The sequence below is a fragment of the Balaenoptera musculus genome, chromosome 8 (assembly GCF_009873245.2).
Source record: "Balaenoptera musculus isolate JJ_BM4_2016_0621 chromosome 8, mBalMus1.pri.v3, whole genome shotgun sequence".
NCBI classification, from domain to species: Eukaryota; Metazoa; Chordata; class Mammalia; order Artiodactyla; family Balaenopteridae; genus Balaenoptera; species Balaenoptera musculus.
In genome coordinates this window covers 90,282,414-90,301,938 of record NC_045792.1, presented here as the reverse complement: position 1 = coordinate 90,301,938, position 19,525 = coordinate 90,282,414, and the positions used below count along the sequence as shown (strand labels likewise).

General features: G+C 38.1%; 1 long non-coding RNA gene across 1 annotated transcript in view; it reads left to right on the top strand.

Moving 5' to 3' along the window:
- LOC118898783 overlaps nucleotides 1-19,525 on the top strand; it is a 295,817-nt gene that overhangs the window by 201,209 nt on the left and 75,083 nt on the right. Inside the window, exon 2 of the long non-coding RNA XR_005020816.1 lies at nucleotides 18,372-18,471. This is a non-coding gene — a long non-coding RNA (uncharacterized LOC118898783). The remainder of the gene's footprint in view (nucleotides 1-18,371; nucleotides 18,472-19,525) is intronic.

The window sequence follows — 19,525 nt, the reverse complement described above, 5'->3', positions numbered from 1 at the left end:
GTTGGTGTTCATAGGACTCTTTATTGATTTGAATTTTATTTTTTAGAAAGGAACAATTCTTGGGAATGAAAAATTTTCTGACCCAGAAGGCCTAGTAATATACATCAGTGGAATCTGAATCATCATACATCATAATACATTTACTAGATTTTAAAAAAATCAGGTAATCTTTGAGAGAAGAGTAGGGACTCTACTATATAAGTTGAATACAAATCATTTTGTCTGAGAATTTGTAATTCAACTTTTCTTCAAAAAATTGGTGATGCTTTTCCTTCTCTTATTTTTCTCCATCCCAGTTTTCCTGGATCTTTTCCCAGCTCCTAGCCCCCACCACCTTCCCCCCTTCTCTCTCTCTCTCTCTCTCTCTCTATATATATATATATATATATTTATGAATGTTAAACTTTTTGTCCTCCAACTATCTCTTAGTCATAACCACTTTGTGCTACATACTGCTGTACTTTTACTTAAATGTTGCAGAAGATGATGGTTAATGTGAATTCTTGGTAGGTTTTGGGAACTCTAGTAAAGAGCAATTGACCCAGTAGACAAAAAGAACTCGACCTGATGGTGAAGTCTGTTCATTTTCTAGACCTGATTATCTAGCCTATAATGTAATTCTGTAAGACCTGATAGTCTTCCAAAAATTTTCTATTATGCTTAAGCAAAGTTAATTTCTGATGATTGCAATAAAGCAATCTGATTATATAGAGAAATGCAAAAAAAAAAAAAAAAAAAAAAAAGAACTCGACCTGAGTATCAGAAAGAAGGAAAACACCAGAAGGAGGATAATCTGGTACTAGAAATTGAGGAGATTTGAGTTCGTATAGGTCAGAAGGAGAAGAAAGTTCTTTCAAAAACTAAAAAGTAAGAGCAGGAAATTTAAAACATTCTTTGTGTCTATCATGTTTGTTTATTCATTCATTCATTTATTAAACAAATATTTATTGGACAGGTGCTATGTACCAGACACTATTCTTAGTACTCAAGATACATCAATGAGCAAAACCAGTAAGATTCCTTCTCCTAAGAAGCTTCTGTTGTAGAGTGGGGAGACAGACAGTAAATTACAAACTTAAATAAATAAAGGATATAGTATCTCAGAAGTTGAATCACGCTAAGGAAAAAGTGCTAAAGGATCAGTGGCTACAGAACTAAATGCATTGGGCAGGGTAGGCCTCCTTGAGAAGATGACATTTGAACAAAGACTTGATTGGAGTGAGGGAGATAACCATATGGATGTCTAGGGAAGGGGTATTCCAAGTGGAGCAACCACTCATTGCGAACTTCTGAAGGTGTAAAAACAGATGGCAGCATGGAGGGAAAGAGTGGCTGAATCAAAATGAGAGAAGGAAGGTTGGTAGGAAATGAGGTCACCAAATTGCAGAGAATGCATCTGACTCATTCTTATTATCACCAGCATTCAGCACAGTACCTGGCATAGAGTTAATGCTCAGCGTATGCTGAAAGAATGACCAAATAAACAGGTGGAAATAAGAGTAGGATCTACGAGAACTCCCTAACATTTAAATGAGAAGTGTAGCTGGGGTGAGATGACACCTGCTGTCCAAGATGGCTAAATATCTGTACATATGCTAGCATAGTCATGGATTGGATTTGTTTGAAGTATTTCTGATTTGAAAGAGAGATTGGGTAATGATTTAGGTCTAGTGTTGTACATCATGAGACAAAATAATTAGTGTCACTGTGTCTGATTTGGTTATTCCATCCTTGTTTCATTTTCCTCTCCACTCTTCTTGCTTGCCCCTCCTTTTATTGCTCTCTTCTCTTCAACTTCCATTTTTCATTCATTTTAACTTCTCACCCAGAGGTAGTCTGAGCTTGTGGAAGTTAACAATGAGTAGCAGTGGTTTCACCATTTAAAGACGTTTGGCTTAACAGCAGCAAGGTAGAAAGGCCCGCGCTGTATACCCATAAACCCCCATAAAGCTAAGAGCAAATACACAAGCAAAATCTCCTTGTCATCAAAAAATATCCCATCCATTTCTATTTGTCTCAGTGTGTCCTTCAAGGAATGTGAAAATCCTCCTGCTGGCTAAACACATCTAGAGGTTGATCCTTTTATGGGTTAATTTATCTGCCATTAACTTCATGAAGCAACCTTTAATCCAGATGTTACAACATCATGAAAAAGGTGGAGAACTGGTTGGATTTTTACTAGATCTTACAGGATATTAAATACTGATATGATTTATCACCCCCACCCCATAAGTGGGTTTTTTGTGTGTGCATAGGTGGAACTTCTTCATTTCTCCTCTGAACGTAAGGTTTAGAATGACCTTGGAAGGAGCTGGAGGTTTTGCACACCTTGGCAAGTATTTAAGTTGATAACATTTGGACTGTCAATGCTATAATCCCTCCTTCCCCACTTCCACCTGCAAGAAGAAGCAAAGACCAAAATCTACCTGGAACATCTGTTTTTCTAAGATTGCTTTTTGGCACTTATTATTAGATTAATGCTTGCTCATTGGGAAAAAAAATGCACACTATGTAAGAGAATAAAATAAAACATAAAAACCCCAAAACCAAGTTCCCCATTCCTCAGAGGTTATCAGGGTTAACAGTTTAAAGTGAATTCTCCAAAAATTTGTCTATGCTTCATCAAATATAGTATACTTATAATTTTTAAATAATGCATTCAAACCATGCAGACTGTGCTGCCTTTACTTGCTTTACATCATTTCATGTTGTTGCGTATAGATCTTCCTCATTCTTTCTAAAGATTAAATGGTATTGCTTGGGTGGATTGCTCTAAGGTATTTAGCTGGTCCATTTTATGTTCTTTCCATTTTATCATTATTGCAAATGATGCAAGAAATTCCTGTGCGTACATATTTGTGCATTGAAATCTATTTGATGATACTGAAATCTATTGAAAATGCTTTTAAAAGCATTTCATATTATTTCTTTAAAAATGAACTGTATAGAAGGAATCTATAAGAAGGGAGCTGCAAAGCACACCTTATTTCATGCAACCCTAAAATATAGGTACTGACTAGAAGGTGGCTCATGCTTAATCATTTTTTTTTCTTCTTGGAGAAAAGGCAAATTACAGTGAGCTAAAAGGATTTAAGATGCTTTAATATGCAGGAATAATATGAAATTATGACTCCTCTTCATTTTGAAGTTCCACTTAGTGCCCTCCCTTCATCAGAAGATACTTGTTAGTTCACGCTTCACTCAAGTACCAGCCTTGAAAGAAACAGCGAAATGCATTTTCCAGGTTTCTCAGAGCAGAGGTGCCAAATTTTGTGAAGGCACTAAAATTTCCTAGATCCATGCAAAGATTAATTAAGGTGATTTCCACCTCTCTGTAGGGCAATGCTGTATTTTACCTTTCCTGGGTTATAAGAAAGGCCCTCCATGATCTGATGTTACTTCTCTAGTCAATTTTTTTTTAACATCTTTATTGGAGTATAATTGCTTTACAATGGTGTATTAGTTTCTGCCTTATAACAAAGTGAATCAGTTATACATATACATATGTTTCCATATCTCTTCCCTCTTGCATCTCCCTCCCTCCCACCTTCCCTATCTCACCCCTCTAGGTGGTCACAAAGCACAGAGCTGATCTCCCTATGCTATGCGGTTGCTTCCCACTAGCTATCTATTTTACACTTGGTAGTGTATATACTCTAGTCAATTTTATCCAGTGGTTTGCTAATAGATATTTAACAACTGGCTCACCTCCTACTAAAAGAAAAATATATATATTTTATTTATATATAAAATATACATAATGTGAAAGTACACATACAGAAGTTTATTATACATTAGACTGATGTAAAAAGACGGAATTTATCATTATTAATGAAATATGCAATCCACTTTATTCCAAATAGTTAATTGATTCTTGTACAGTGCTCTCACTGATTTTAGCTGAACTGTTATATTTATAGCCAATCTGTTTGCAGTACAAGTGAGCATAGTTCCAACATAAATGTTGGTTAATATTTCACTAATGTTAACAAATGACAAAAATAAAACAATGAAACAAAATTATCAAGGTGATGTCACTGAACACAGAGCTGGGAAGAGATGTGCATAGCACATCATTGTACAGTATTCCTGCCATACATTACAATAGACATAGATAATAGTACAAAGTATGAAAATCTTTAGGAAGTGGTGTTTTGAATATATATTACCTTTGTTCTTAATATAATTTACTTAATTGTAAACATATAATTTTATGTTTAATAATGGCAGTGGTCAATAACTGACTCAAGAAACTCTTAAAATTTTGATCATTGAATCTTGTGAGCTTGTGCATGTGATTCTAGCTCACTACTAGTTTATTTCTTATCATTTTCAAGAGGCAAAATCTATTACATTCAGGACTGTCCCTCAGTGCCCCTCGTGACTGATAGACAAGAAGAATTTTAGGTCTTAGGCATGCAAAGATTGGATGGAGTTTGCATTTTTGGAAAAATGAATTTAATCAACTGTACTTTTTTTTTTTTAATGCACAAGAAGATAACCTACTCTGCATAGATCTTGAGATTCTAGCAAGAACAATATCCCATGGAAAGATGTGCTGTACCCTCTAACAAGAAACCAACTGAGCAATTTGACAATGTGTTCAGACAAAATATGGTTCTTTGAGTTTAAAGTTATTTCAAACATTTACATTTTTGTTCCAGGCTCAGGGTAATATAAAATAATGAACTCCTCCTTCTAAGAAATAAATATTCAAACAATGAGATACTTATAGGGTCATCTCCCATTCTTTCATTTTGTGGTGAATTCAGTCACATCTTACCAAAATACCTTTGCTCCTTAAGCTCTGCTTTTTGTCTCGTCAATCATTTGTGGGGCAAGGAGCAACTTTCTCCTTTGTGTCCTTGGAGCATTTCATTTCTTGTATTTTTTGTTTGTTTTTTTTAATAGTTTTCTTGATATATGTTACATACCATAAAATTCATATGTTTAAAATACATATTTCAATGGCTTTTAGTATATTTACAGTTATGCTTTTATGTTAAAAAGAGCTTCTAGTAATGCAAAATAGGGACAAAATTCCATTATTTAATTTTAGTGATCCTTGGATGCCATTTCTTCTTGTGATGGTGATTATTAGATGTACTTTTCACTTCTTTTACTTACTCTCCATTTCATTTCCAGTAAATGCTATACTTTTTTAAACTAGACCTCCATTAGCCAAATACACACACACACACACACACACACACACACACACACACACACACACATACACACACACGCCCCCTCAAAGTTGGTGGACAAAAAGAAGTTTAGGTTCCAGTCATACCAAGATTAGATGGAGTTTACATTTCTGGTAAAGTGAATCTAATGGGCTGAACTTTTTGAAAGTATAGAAGTAGGTAAAGTACTTTGCATAAATCTTGAGATTCCAACAAGATTCTCTTATTCAAATGACTATATATATATATATATATATATATATATATATATATATATATATACACATATACATATATATATAGATACATATACATATATATATATAGATACATATACATATATATATATAGATACATATACATATATATATATATATATTTTTTTTTTCAGTTTGAAAATCCAACTGAAATCAAATTAGCATGAACTGGGCATAATCTGCTTTAGAGACCAGGGAGGGTATCCACTACAGAGCGGGGACAGTCCCTGAAACAATGGGCTTGCTTTGGTATAATATGGTCTCACCTCGACAAGGAGGATGACTTTGAAGATTCCCCACAGCATTTTGCTTTTTATGTTTTCATTTAGTGGTGTGACATCCTATGACAATTATCATTATTTTGGGTCCAATTTTCCCTCAGAAGCAGCTTTGACACAGATCAGTGCATCTCAGTGTCGTTTTTTATGGAGCCACAACATCAGAAAATGACAGCTGGAAATCTTAATTGGTCCAGTGACAGAAAATGTAATGACTGCTCACAGTGACTTATTTTATCTGACCTTGTGCTTAATTCAAAGGTAAAGTTCCATCTCACTACCGGAAAAAGGAAAGTGGTGGGCTAATGAGTAGGGCAGATGGGCCAGTGAAAGACCCTTCTTTTGGAGAGAAATTGCTACTGGTTTGGGAGCTGTTATTAAATCAGAATTTAAGTGTTGGTCTCGAATAATGGATACCGGGGTCTCCATGCCTATTTGAACTGCCAACCTTTCTACTGTGCCTGTCATTAGAAATGGCAGCAGGCACTGGATGTAGCATGGACAGTTGTCCACAAGTGACTGGCTGGAGGCCCTATCACAGAGGCTACCAGACAGCTGTTAGACAGACTGGCATTTGATCATCACTGATTTGGTCTGGAGCCCAGTGACTTTGACCCAGAGGCAAAAGGTTTCCTATAATACCACCCAAATTGCTCAATCCTCCTTTTCCTAGAGAGAAAGCTGTTTCTGGAATAAGGACATCAGATTTGTCTTACTGAGTCCAGCTATTAAACCAAGATTTCAAGTGTCCTATTGGCAGCTAAAAACTGGTATATAAAGAAAGTCTTAAATCTCCAACATCTTTAATTCACCTTGGGCAAAGACGTAGCATAGACAAGGAGGCGGCATGATACAGTGAAAAAATGCCGGGCTTAGGTTGAGAAGACATCTCTGAGCTTTATTTCTAGGGTTTGCCTAATTCACTGTGTAATCATAAGATCATATATATATATGATCGATAACTGTAAGTCCCTTTTAGAATTGTGACTGATGATGATGATGGCATGAGGCTGATGATGATAATGATGATGATAATTATGGTGGTGTTAGTGGTGGTAAATTGAATATTTTTCTACTATAGGTGTATTAGTAATGTTTTCTTACCCTATAAAACAATAGCAAGGATACTGTTGGTAATGGCTATAGTACAGGGTAAAGACATAGACTTTAAAACAGATAAAGTACCGTAAAGCAATAAATTACTTTAAACCAATAAAGTAAAATAAAAACTTGGCTTGGAATTCTAGCTCCAACACTCATGAGCTGGCAAGCTACAGTTTCATCTATAAAGAAACTACTACATGGGGTTGTTGAAAGAATTAAGTGAAATAAGGCATGAGAAGCAGTTAGTACAGCACCCAACACATAATTAGTACTCAGTACATTCCCACTTGTTCATGTTCCTTTCAATTCAGTAAGTGCTGAGCTGGTGTGCTCCTCAGTGAATCATTCACCAGATTGAGACTGAGAGTGGTTCACTCAGCATGTATCTTCTCCAGATGTATCTTTGTGTTAGTCGAGGTCTCCCAAGAAGCAGTCACAAAGACCAGATTTTCTGAAAATTAAGGTTTTTTAAAGTAAATGAAGATGGAGTTGATAGGAAGGCTGGAGAACCATCAGACCAGGATGCACTTCTAATCCCAAGTGAAGGAGAGAAGGAACGGAGGTTGGGTGGAAGCATCCTAGATAGATCACTGTGAAGAACAAGAAAGATTCAGTAAGGCTGTCAGGGAGTCCTCAGGACAGAGTCAGCTGTCAGAGGAGTCCCATGTCTTACAGAGACAAATCTACTATGCTCAATCCTTGGCTGGAAGCAGCTTGAGTGAAAACATAGCTGGGGTACAAATGTGGCAATTGATTTCAGAGCACAGCAGCTGGGTCCCTTCCGTTAAGCTCTCTGAACTTGGAGGTCTGGGAGGCACATTCTACAATCTCCTTGCTTTGAAAAACTGTGATTGCCTGTTAACTGTAATTAACTCATTCAGTCCTTCAATTTCAAAATAAATCTATTCGTAATATTTGCTAGATTGCTCCAGGTGTTGGCTAATGTTGACTTTGTTTGACTCCTTCTGAGGTTTTCTACTCTTCATAAGCAGTTAAGTAAAACTTGCCTTTTTCCCTCACTCATCCTTCCCAAATATGAGAAACAACAGAAGTTCCCCAAACATCTGGGCCCGGTGCTTCATTCTTCATCCCTTTGTGATGGTCACTTCCTGTAAGAAATGCCTCTTGCACTACCAAGAAAGTCATACCTCAATGTAGAAACATTGTGTCTGTCTCTTCTCCATGGGCTCTGCCTCTTGGACCCTGCGTGAGCCAGAGCCCATTATGCTTCCTGCCCTGCTCCTCTTGATCGCATGCTTGCCTCTGTGTCAATGGGACTGGTTTTGATGAACGGAAGGCACTGATCTCGTTTTGTGTAGGAGGTTTTACAGCTCTCTGCCTTTGCTGTTTCACCAAGGGAAAGTCAAAGTGAGGAAAGTAGTCAAATGAGTCACACGTCGGAATTTATTCTGAAGGGTGCTGGCATTATTTTTCTGCATTAGAGCAGCATTGGCTCTGCTTGATACCTGAATCAGGATTCAAAATGGAAATAGATTTGGCTTTTACCATCTTTGAGTAGCAGATAAACTCTAACCCAGGCTTTGCTGACTCAAGGTCTCCCTGCTTCCAGAAATGGAGATCATTTGTCCATTTCATCATTTCAGCAGAAGGCTTCTTGTGGGCACGTGGTACACCTCTCAGAAAGGCTTGATAAAAGAATGAATGAATGAACGGAGTGAGATTGTTTGAGGAATTTGGTGCCTCAGAATTGTATGATCATAGTTTGTGTTTCCTCTCTGTTGTAAAGAGAAACTTTATGCATTGAGTTCTATTATTGCCAGACAATTCACAGGATCAAATCATAATGTGTAAGAACTGGAAAGAACCTCACACATGACCTGTTCTATTCTACTGAAAAAAACCAATAACTGAAGGGAAGTGACTTGACCAAGGTCATACAGTTAATAAAGGCAAAGTCTGTACCCTACCTTCCTGTCTTTTCTGTTTCAACTAAACCTGCTGCTTTCCCTTTTCATTTTTATAGTTCATTTGAAAAGAAACATTACTGATTCTCAAAATAGACAAAAATTCCATCCAAATACTCTAAAATCCTTTTGAAGTCAAGAAGACACAGTGAATTTGCCAAATAAGACTCACCCAAGTCATTCATTCGTTCATTCATTTAACAAATATTGAGAGCTTATTTTGTGCCAGGCATTGGTCTATATGCTAAGAATATAGAAACACAAAGACAGGCAAGGTCTCTTCCCTTCTGGGGCTTACATGCTAGTTTATATTCAGAAAGAATGTTTCATCTGTGAGTGTCACTCACCAGCTATATGACCTGGGACAAATTTCTCAATCTATCTGAGCCTCATATTTCCTTGTCTGAATAACGAAGCCAGAAAATCCCACTTTGCTTTGTCGTTGGGAGGACCAAAAAAGTAATGTTGGCAAGTCAGTCGGCAAAGTGCCAGGCACATAGTAATAACTTAGGGTGGCTTTTGTCCTACTCAAGCCTGGGTATTCCAGTTGCCCTGGTTTCAGCCCTATTGTTTTTCTTCTTTCAAGAGCTGCAGCATGGTGGAAGCTTTGCCCAGAGCAATCCCTTGCCTGCTTAAGTTCCAACCATACTAATTTTATTTCTGTTCCACAAACACTCCTACCTCCTTCTTCCTTTAGTGTCTTTGGATCTGACCCTCTTCCTGGAACACCTAACCCTCCCAACTTCCCTCTAAGGCCTCCTACTGCCTTTTTTATCTGCCTCACTCCTGCTCCTCTTTACTCTCAGTTTAATTGTCACTCGGCAAGAAGTCCTCCCCTAACGTCCCAGGCTTAGTCAGATCTTTGCTACACACTCTTACAGTAGGTCGGTTGATGTGACTTGCAGAGCCCAGCCCAAAATGAAAATGTGGAACCCTTTGTTCAAAAAGCAAAACAAAGCATTGTGAAAAGTGTTAGATTATAAAGGTTTTCCCTTCTTCCTTCTCTCTTGACTTGTCATGGTGTTTTTTTACTTGTTATTTAATGTTGTTCTCCATAAAGAAAAGTTAAAATTTGTAACTATTAGCATTCATTTAATAAATTATTAAATTATAGTATAAAATTTTAAATTATTATATTTTGACATCTATCATGATAGTGTGCAAAGCCAGTTTTAGTGCAAATATGAGGTTAATACATATGCAAAAATAGGAATTACACAATTCCTATTTTGTCGCTCATACATGCATGTGTATTTCCTTCTTACCAGAACACAGGGAATGTTGCACAAAACTAATTTAGATGTTTTTATTTCATGTCTTGATATGCACATATTCTATCAAAGTTCTCTACTTCCAGCTTACGGATGGATAAAGAAGGGCGGAAGCAAAAAGGAACTATGGGTTATCCTTTCCTCCCCTTCTCTTCAATGTCATCGTATCCAGCATAAGTCGTTGGCTGATACAGGAAAACAACATGAATAAGAAAAGATATGCTGGACTTTCTTGGTCGTTCATATTTCTTTCGATGTCATTAGCCTCTTTCTGCATTCAAGTACGTTCTGGTTAGAACAGAAAGGGTTGCCTCTGGGTGCTGTCAGTATGCCTGCTTACTCAGTCTTAGATGTAAGATACTTATACTCAAAATTTTAAGTATCACTGAAATGCCACATATCCTAGGCCCACCAGGTTATGTTAGTTTCCCTGATCTCCCTGTGTTATATGGTTGCTTACCACTAGCTACCTGTTTTACGTTTGGTAGTGTATATATGTCCATGGCACTCTCTCATTTTATCACAGCTTACCCTTCCCCCTCCCCATATCCTCAAGTCCATTCTCTAGTAGGTCTGTGTCTTTATTCCCATCTTACCACTAGGTTCTTCATGACTTTTTTTTGTTTTTTTTCCCTTAGATTCCATATATATGTGTTAGCATACTGTGTTTATTTTTCTCTTTCTGACTTACTTCACTCTGTATGACAGACTCTAACTCCATCCACCTCACTACAAATAACTCAATTTCGTTTCTTTTTATGGCTGAGTAATATTCCATTGTATATATGTGCCACATCTTCTTTATCCATTCCTCTGTTGATGGACACTTAGGTGGCTTCCATGTCCTGGCTATTGTAAATAGAGCTGCAATGAACATTTTGGTACATGACTCTTTTTGAATTATGGTTTTGTCAGGGTATATGCCCAGTAGTGGGATTGCTGGGTCATATGGTAGTTCTATTTTTAGTTTTTCAAGGAACCTCCATACTGTTCTCCATAGTGGCTGTATCAATTTACATTCCCACCAACAGTGCAAGAGGGTTCCCTTTTCTCCACACCCTCTCCAGCATTTATTGTTTGCAGATTTTCTGATGATGGCCATTCTGACCGGTGTGAGGTGATACCTCAATGTAGTTTTGCTTTGCATTTCTCTAATGATTAGTAATGTTGAGCATTCTTTCATGTGTTTGTTGGCAATCTGTATATCTTCTTTGAAGAAATGTCTATTTAGGTCTTCTGCCCATTTTTGGATTGGGTTGTTTGTTTTTTTTGTTATTGAGCTGCATGAGCTGCTTGTAAATCTTAGAGATTAATCCTTTGTCAGTTAATCATTTGCAAATATTTTCTCCCATTCTGAGGGATGTCTTTTGGTCTTGTTTATGGTTTCCTTTGCTGTGCAAAAGCTTTTAAGTTTCATTAGGTCCCATTTGTTTATTTTTGTTTTTATTTCCATTTCTCTTGGAGCTGGGTCAAAAAGGTTCTTGCTGTGATTTATGTCATAGAGTGTTCTGCCTATGTTTTCCTCTAAGAGTTTGATAGTGTCTGGCCTTACATTTAGGTCTTTAATCCATTTTGAGTTTATTTTTGTGTATGGTGTTAGGGAGTGTTCTAATTTCATACTTTTACATGTCCCTGTCCAGTTTTCCCAGCACCACTTATTGAAGAGGCTGTCTTTTCTCCACTGTGTATGCTTGCCTCCTTTATCAAAGATAAGGTGACCATATGTGCATGGGTTTATCTCTGGGCTTTCTATCCTGTTCCATTGATCTACATTTCTGTTTTTGTGCCAGTACCATACTGTCTTGATTACTGTAGCTTTGTAGGATAGTCTGAAGTCAGGCAGCCTGATTCCTCCAGCTCCATTTTTCGTTCTCAGGATTGCTTTGGCTATTCGGGGTCTTTTGTGTTTCCATACAAATTGTGAAATTTTTTGTTCTAGTTCTGTGAAAAATGCCAGTGGTAGTTTGATAGGGATTGCATTGAATCTGTAGATTGTTTTGGGTAGTAGAGTCATTTTCACAATGTTGATTCTTCTAATCCAAGAACATGGTATATCTCTCCATCTATTTGTATCATCCTTAATTTCTTTCATCAGTGTCTTATAATTTTCTGCATACAGGTCTTTTGTCTCCTTAGGTAGGTATACTCCTAGATATATTATTCTTTTTGTTGCAGTGGTAAATGGGAGTGTTTTCTTAATTTCACTTTCAGATTTTTCATCATTAGTGTATAGGAATGCAACAGATTTCTGTGCATTAATTTTGTATCCTGCTACTTTACCACATTCATTGATTAGCTCTAGTAATTTTCTGGTAGCATCTTTAGGATTCTCTATGTATAGTATCATGTCATCTGCAAACAGTGACAGGTTTACTTCTTCTTTTCCGATTTGGATTCCTTTTATTTCTTTTTCTTCTCTGATTGCTGTGGCTAAAAATTCCAAAACTATGTTGAATAATAGTGGTGAGAGTGGGCAACCTTGTCTTGTTTCTGATCTTAGTGGAAATGGTTTCAGTTTTTCACCATTGAGGATGATGTTGGCTGTGGGTTTGTCATATATGGCCTTTATTATGTTGAGGAAAGTTCCCTCTATGCCTACTTTCTGCAGGGCTTTTATCATAAATGGGTGTTGAATTTTGTCGAAAGCTTTCTCTGCATCTATTGAGATGATCATATGGTTTTTCTCCTTCAATTTGTTATTATGGTGTATCACGTTGATTGATTTGCGTATATTGAAGAATCCTTGCATTCCTGGAATAAACCCCACTTGATCATGGTGTATGATCCTTTTAATGTGCTGTTGGATTCTGTTTGCTAGTATCTTGTTGAGGATTTTTGCATCTATGTTCATCAGTGATATTGGCCTGTAGTTTTCTTTCTTTGTGATATCTTTGTCTGGTTTTGGTATCAGGGTGATGGTGGCCTTGTAGAATGAGTTTGGGAGTGTTCCTCCCTCTGCAATATTTTGGAAGAGTTTGAGAAGGATAGGTGTTAGCTCTTCTCTAAATGTTTGATAGAATTCGCCTGTGAAGCCATCTGGTCCTGGGCTTTTGTTTGTTGGAAGATTTATAATCACAGTTTCAATTTCAGTGCTTGTGATTGGTCTGTTCATATTTTCTATTTCTTCCTGGTTCAGTCTCGGCAGTTTGTGCATTTCTAAGAATCTGTCCATTTCTTCCAGGTTGTCCATTTTATTGGCATAGAGTTGCTTGTAGTAATCTCTCATGATCTTTTGTATTTCTGCAGTGTCAGTGGTTACTTCTCCTTTTTCATTTCTAATTCTATTGATTTGAGTCTTCTCCCTTTTTTTCTTGATGAGTCTGGCTAATGGTTTATCAATTTTGTTTATCTTCTCAAAGAACCAACTTTTAGTTTTATTGATCTTTGCTGTCATTTCCTTCCTTTCTTTTTCATTTATTTCTGATCAGATCTTTATGCTTTCTTTCCTTCTGCTAACTGTGGGGGTTTTTTGTTCTTCTTTCTCTAATTGCTTTAGGTGCAAGGTTAGGTTGTTTATTTGAGATGTTTCCTGTTCTTAAGGTAGGATTGTATTGCTATAAACTTCCCTCTTAGAACTGCTTTTGCTGCATCCCATAGGTTTTGGGTCATCGTGTCTCCACTGTCATTTGTTTCTAGGTAGTTTTTGATTTCCCCTTTGATTTCTTCAGTGATCACTTCGTTATTAAGTAGTGTATTGTGTAGCCTCCATGTGTTTGTATTTTTTACAGATCTTTTCCTGTAATTGATATCTAGTCTCATAGCGTTGTGGTCGGAAAAGATACTTGATACGATTTCAATTTTCTTAAATTTACTAAGGCTTGATTTGTGACCCAAGATATGATCTATCCTGGAGAATGTTCCATGAGCACTTGAGAAAAATGTGTATTCTGTTGTTTTTGGGTGGAGTGTCCTATAAATATCAATTAACTCCATCTTGTTTAAGGTGTCATTTAAAGCTTGTGTTTCCTTATTTATTTTCATTTTGGATGATCTGTCCATTGGTGAAAGTGGGGTGTTAAAGTCCCCTACTATGATTGTGTTACTGTCGATTTCCCCTTTTATGGTTGTTAGTATTTGCCTTATGTATTGAGGTGCTTCTATGTTGGGTGCATAAATATTTACAATTGTTATATCTTCTTCTTGGATCGATCCCTTGATCATTATGTAGTGTCCTTCTTTGTCTCTTGTAATAGTCTTTATTTTAAAGTCTATTTTTTCTGATATGAGAATTGCTACTCCAGCTTTCTTTTGATTTCCATTTGCATGGAATATCTTTTTCCATCCCCTCACTTTCAGTGTGTATGTGTCCCTAGGTCTGAAGTGGGTCTCTTGTAGACAGCATATATACAGGTCTTGTTTTTGTATCCATTCAGCCAGTCTGTGTCTTTTGATGGGAGCATTTAATCTATTTACATGTAAGGTAATTATCGATATGTATGTTCATATTCTCATTTTCTTAAATGTTTTGTGTTTGTTATTGTAGGTGTTTTCCTTCTCTTGTGTTTCTTGCCTAGAGAAGTTCCTTTAGCATTTGTTGTAAAGCTGGTTTGGTGGTGCTGAACTCTCTCAGCTTTTGCTTGTCTGTAAAGGTTTTAATTTCTCCATCAAATCTGAAGAGATCCTTGCTGGGTAGAATAATCTTGGTTTTAGGTTTTTCTCCTTCATCACTTTAAATATGTCCTGCCACTCCCTTCTGGCTTGGAGAGTTTCTGCTAAAAGATCAGCTGTTAACCTTATGGGGATTCCCTTGTGTGTTATTTGTTGTTTTTCCCTTGCTGCTTTTAATATGTTTTCTTTATATTTAATTTTTGATAGTTTGATTAATATGTGTCTTGGCATGTTTCTCCTTGGATTTATCCTGTATGGGACTCTCTGTGCTTCCAGGACTTGATTAACTATTTCCTTTCCTATATTAAGGAAGTTTTCAACTATAATCTGTTCAAATATTTTCTCAGTCCCTTTCTTTTTCTCTTCTTCTTCTGGGACCCCTATAATTCAAATGTTGGTGCGTTTAATGTTGTCCCAGAGGTGTCTGAGACTGTCCTCAGTTCTTTTCATTCTTTTTTCTTTATTCTGCTCTGCAGTAGTTGTTTCCACCATTTTATCTTCCAGGTCACTTATCCATTCTTCTGCCTCAGTTATTCTGCTATTGATCCCTTCTAGAGAATTTTTAATTTCATTTATCGTGTTGTTCATCATTGTTTGTTTCCTCTTTAGCTCTTCTACATCCTTGTTAAATGTTTCTTGCATTTTGTCTATTCTATTTCCAAGATTTTGGATCATCTTTACTATCATTATTCTGAATTCTTTTTCAGGTAGACTACCTATTTCCTCTTCATTTGTTAGGTCTGGTGTGTTTTTACGTTGCTCCTTTATCTGCTGTGTGTTTTTCTGTGTTCTCATTTTGCTTATCTTACTGTGTTTGGGGTCTCCTTTTCACAGGCTGCAGGTTCGTAGCTCCCGTTGTTTTTTGTGTCTGTCCCCAGTGGCTAAGGTTGGTTCAGTGGGTTGTGTAGGCTTCCTGGTGGAGGGGATTAGTGCCTGTGTTCTGGTGGATGAGGCTGAATCTTGTCTTTCTGGTGGGCAGGTCCACATCTGGTGTTGTATTTTGGGGTGTCTGTGGCCTTATTATGATTTTAGGCAGCCTCTCTGCTAATGGATGGGGCTGTGTTCCTGTCTTGCTAGTTGTTTGGCATAGGGTGTCCAGCACTGTAGCTTGCTGGTCGTTGAGTGAAGCTTGGTCTTGGTGTTGAGATGGAGATCTCTGGGAGATTTTTGCCGTTTGGTATTCTGTCAAGCTGGGAGGTCTCTTGTGGACCAGTGTCCTGAACTTGGCTCTCCCACCTCAGAGGCACAGCCCCGACGCCTGGCTGGAGCACCAAGAGCCTTTCATCCACAGGGCTCAGAATAAAAGGGAGAAAAAATAGAAAGAAAGAAAGAGGATAAAATAAGATAAAATAAAATAAAATAATTAAAATAAAAAATAATTATTAAGAAAAAAAATTTTTTAAGTAAAAAAAAAAAAAAAAACGGACTGACAGAACCCTAGGACAAATGGTGAAAGCAAAGCTATACAGACAAAATCTCACACAGAAGCATACACATACACACTCACAAAAAGAGGAAAAGGGGAAAAAATAATATATCTTGCTCCCAAGATCCACCTCCTCAATTTGGGATGATTCGTTGTCTATTCAGGTATTCCACAGATGCAGGTACATCAAGTTGATTGTGGAGATTTAATCCGCTGCTCCTGAGGCTGCTGGGAGAAATTTCCCTTTCTCTTCTTTGTTCGCACAGCTCCCGGGATTCAGCTTTGGGTTTGGACCCGCCTCTGCATGTAGGTCACCTGAGGGCATCTGTTCTTCGCTCAGACAGGACGGGGTTAAAGGAGCAGCTGCTTCGGGGGCTCTGGCTCACTCAGGCCGGGGGGAGGGAGGGTACGGAGGAGGCGGGGCGAGCCTGCGGCGTCAGAGGCCGGCGTGACGTTGCAGCAGCCTGAGGCGCGCCGTGCGTTCTCCCGGGTAAGGTGTCCCTGGTTCACGGGACGCTCGCGGTGACGGGCTGCACAGGCTCTCGGGAGGGGAGGTGTGGAGAGTGACCTGTGCTCGCACACAGGCTTCTTGGTGGCGGCAGCAGCAGCCCCAGCATCTCACGCCCGTCTCTGGGGTCCGCGCTCGTAGCCGCGGCTCGCGCCCGTCTCTGAAGTTCGTTTAGGCGGCGCTCTGAATCCCCTCTCCTCGTGCACCAGGAAACAAAGAGGTAAGAAAAAGTCTCTTGCCTCTTCGGCAGCCCCAGACTTTTTCCCGGACTCCCTCCCAGCTAGCTGTGGCGCACTAACCCCTTCAGGCCGTGTTCACGCTGCCAACCCCAGTCCTCTCCCTGCGATCCGACCTCCGAAGCCCGAGCCTCAGCTCCCAGCCCCGCCCGCCCCGGCGGGTGAGCAGACAAGCCTCTCGGGCTGGTGAGTGCTGGTCGGCGCCGAGCCTCCGTGCGGGAATCTCTCCGCTTTGCCCTCCACACCCCTGTGGCTGCGCTCTCCTCCGTGGCTCCGAAGCTTCCCCCCTCCGGCCCCTGCCATCTCCGCCTGAGCCTGCGAAGAGGCTTCCTAGTGTGTGGAAACCTTTCCTCCTTCACGGCTCCCTCCCACTGGTGCAGGTCCCGTCCCTATTCTTTTGTCTCTGTTGTTTCTTTTTTCTTTTGCCCTACCCAGGTACGTGGGGAGTTTCTTGCCTTTTGGGAAGTCTGAGGTCTTCTGCCACCATTCAGTAGATGTTCTGTAGGAGTTGTTCCACATGTAGATGTGTTTCTGATGTATTTGTGGGGAGGAAGGTGATCTCCGCGTCTCACTCTTCCGCCATCTTCTCCTCTCTCTCCTCATATATTTTTAACCTTGAAAAAGTTATTCAACTTCGATAAATCTGTTTCCTCACCTGTAAAATGGGAACAATATTCAGAGTAATCTCATAGAGATGTTGTGAGTATTCAGTGAGATATCATATGTGAAATCTTTGCACAGCATTATCATCTAGTAAGACCCCATAAAAATTTTAGCTACCATTGTTATATTATTACTGTCAGTTCTTATATTCACTGAATTTCCTCACAGTCTATGCCTCACTGGAAAAAGATGAGCGTACCTAATATTTGTTGAGAAGTAACATATAAGTGTTGTTTTAGAACCATATTTATAACTCTTAAACTATTCTTTCTTAGACCTGTAACTGTTAACATTTGCTTTAATTTATTGTTTGAAAGGGAGAGAAATAGGAACTGATTTGTACACTTTCATAGTCAGAATTCATACTTCACACTATCCATTCAGCACTCTGGGTTTGATGTAAAGACAGTAAGGAAAGAGAGAATAAGGTAACACTGGCAAAGAAGAGTGAAATATATTCTAAAACAGCGGGTCTTCGCCATGCTCAGATGCTGAAACACATGGAACTATACTGTTATCATCTGAAACAACCAAATGGAATTTTTTAATGATGTACACTTTTGATGTGTTTAATTCCATCTTAAAATCTGGGAATAATTTTACTACATTAAAACATTACTGTGCAAATTAAAAACACTATCAAATCACAGCTCTGTGAACAGAAGTATGCAAAAAATAAAGTGCTTGAACTAAGTAATCATGCGTGATTTTTTGAGTTCTTCCAGTAACAGATTTTGCCACTCATTTTATTATCTTTTAATGATCAAGATGTTTAACAAAAATAAAATTCAGAAAAATGTATACTATTAATAAAATAAGATGAACTGAAGTCAATATGATCAATCAATTTCTCTTTTCTTCCCATTCAGAATGGGAATACTGACATTGTTTGTTTGTTTGTTTTTGTAGCTGGAGGACACAGTCCTGCTTGTCAACCACCAGTGTTCCATGTGAGCATAGTTCTGAATCACAACCTACAAGTGAGAACGGAAAGAAGCCCTACTTAAGGGTAAGTCGGGCTTATGTGGCTTTAATTGCAACACTTTAAAAAAAGATATAGAGGTGATATTTTCCTGTGGGTATAATAAGAATCAATGGTGAGATGTAGCTGCCAAGAAAACTAATTGGACAGACTACAGTAACAGCAAAATCATCGCTAGAGCAAAAGAAATGGCATTTCTTCCTGTTCTGTAATCGAGAGGCAACATCCAGATTATTACATTCCGTTCAGAATGTAGAATTTTAACTTGGGTAGAAATAAACAAGTGTACTTTCAGGATTTTGCCACCAGAGCCATGAACTACAAGCGCACCAATAAGTGCCTCATTTCTACATCCTGTTAACCGAGACTCCCCCAACCCCAGCAAACCACCCTTGACCCAGGCCTCCAGCAGGAAAGGAGAGAATCAGGAGAATAGGGCAGGAAACATGAACTCAATAAAATGTAAACATATTATTTAGTAGCCAGAGATGCTACTGAACATGAGAAGACCTATCATCTGTACCTACAGTGCTCAATACGGTAGCTGCCAGCTATAGGTGTTCATGAGTTCTTAAAATGGATAGTCTGAATAGATAGGCACTGTGCATGTGAAATACACACTAAATTTTAAAGTTTTATGTGAAAAAAATGCAAAATATTGCACTTATAATTTTTATATTGATTAAAAGTCGATATCATGTTTGGGGTATTTTGACTTAAATAAAATATATTATTAAATTTAATTTTACCCATTTCTGTTTATAGTTTTTAATGTGGCTACTAAAAAATTTAAAATACATTTATGTTTTACGCTATGTTTCTATTGGACAACGTTTTTCTAGACTGGATCAAATTTTCTTTTTCTGTAAAGAGCTAGATGTTAAAACTATTTTACACTTGTGTCTGTCACAATTACTCAACTCTATATGGTGCGCTAGCAGCGATAGGCAGTATGTCACCAAATGAATGTGGCTGTGTCCCAATAAAGCTCTATTTATGGATATTAAATTGTAAATGCCATACATTTTCATGTACTATGAAATATTACTTTTTCTTTCTTTCAAACAATTTTAAAATGCAA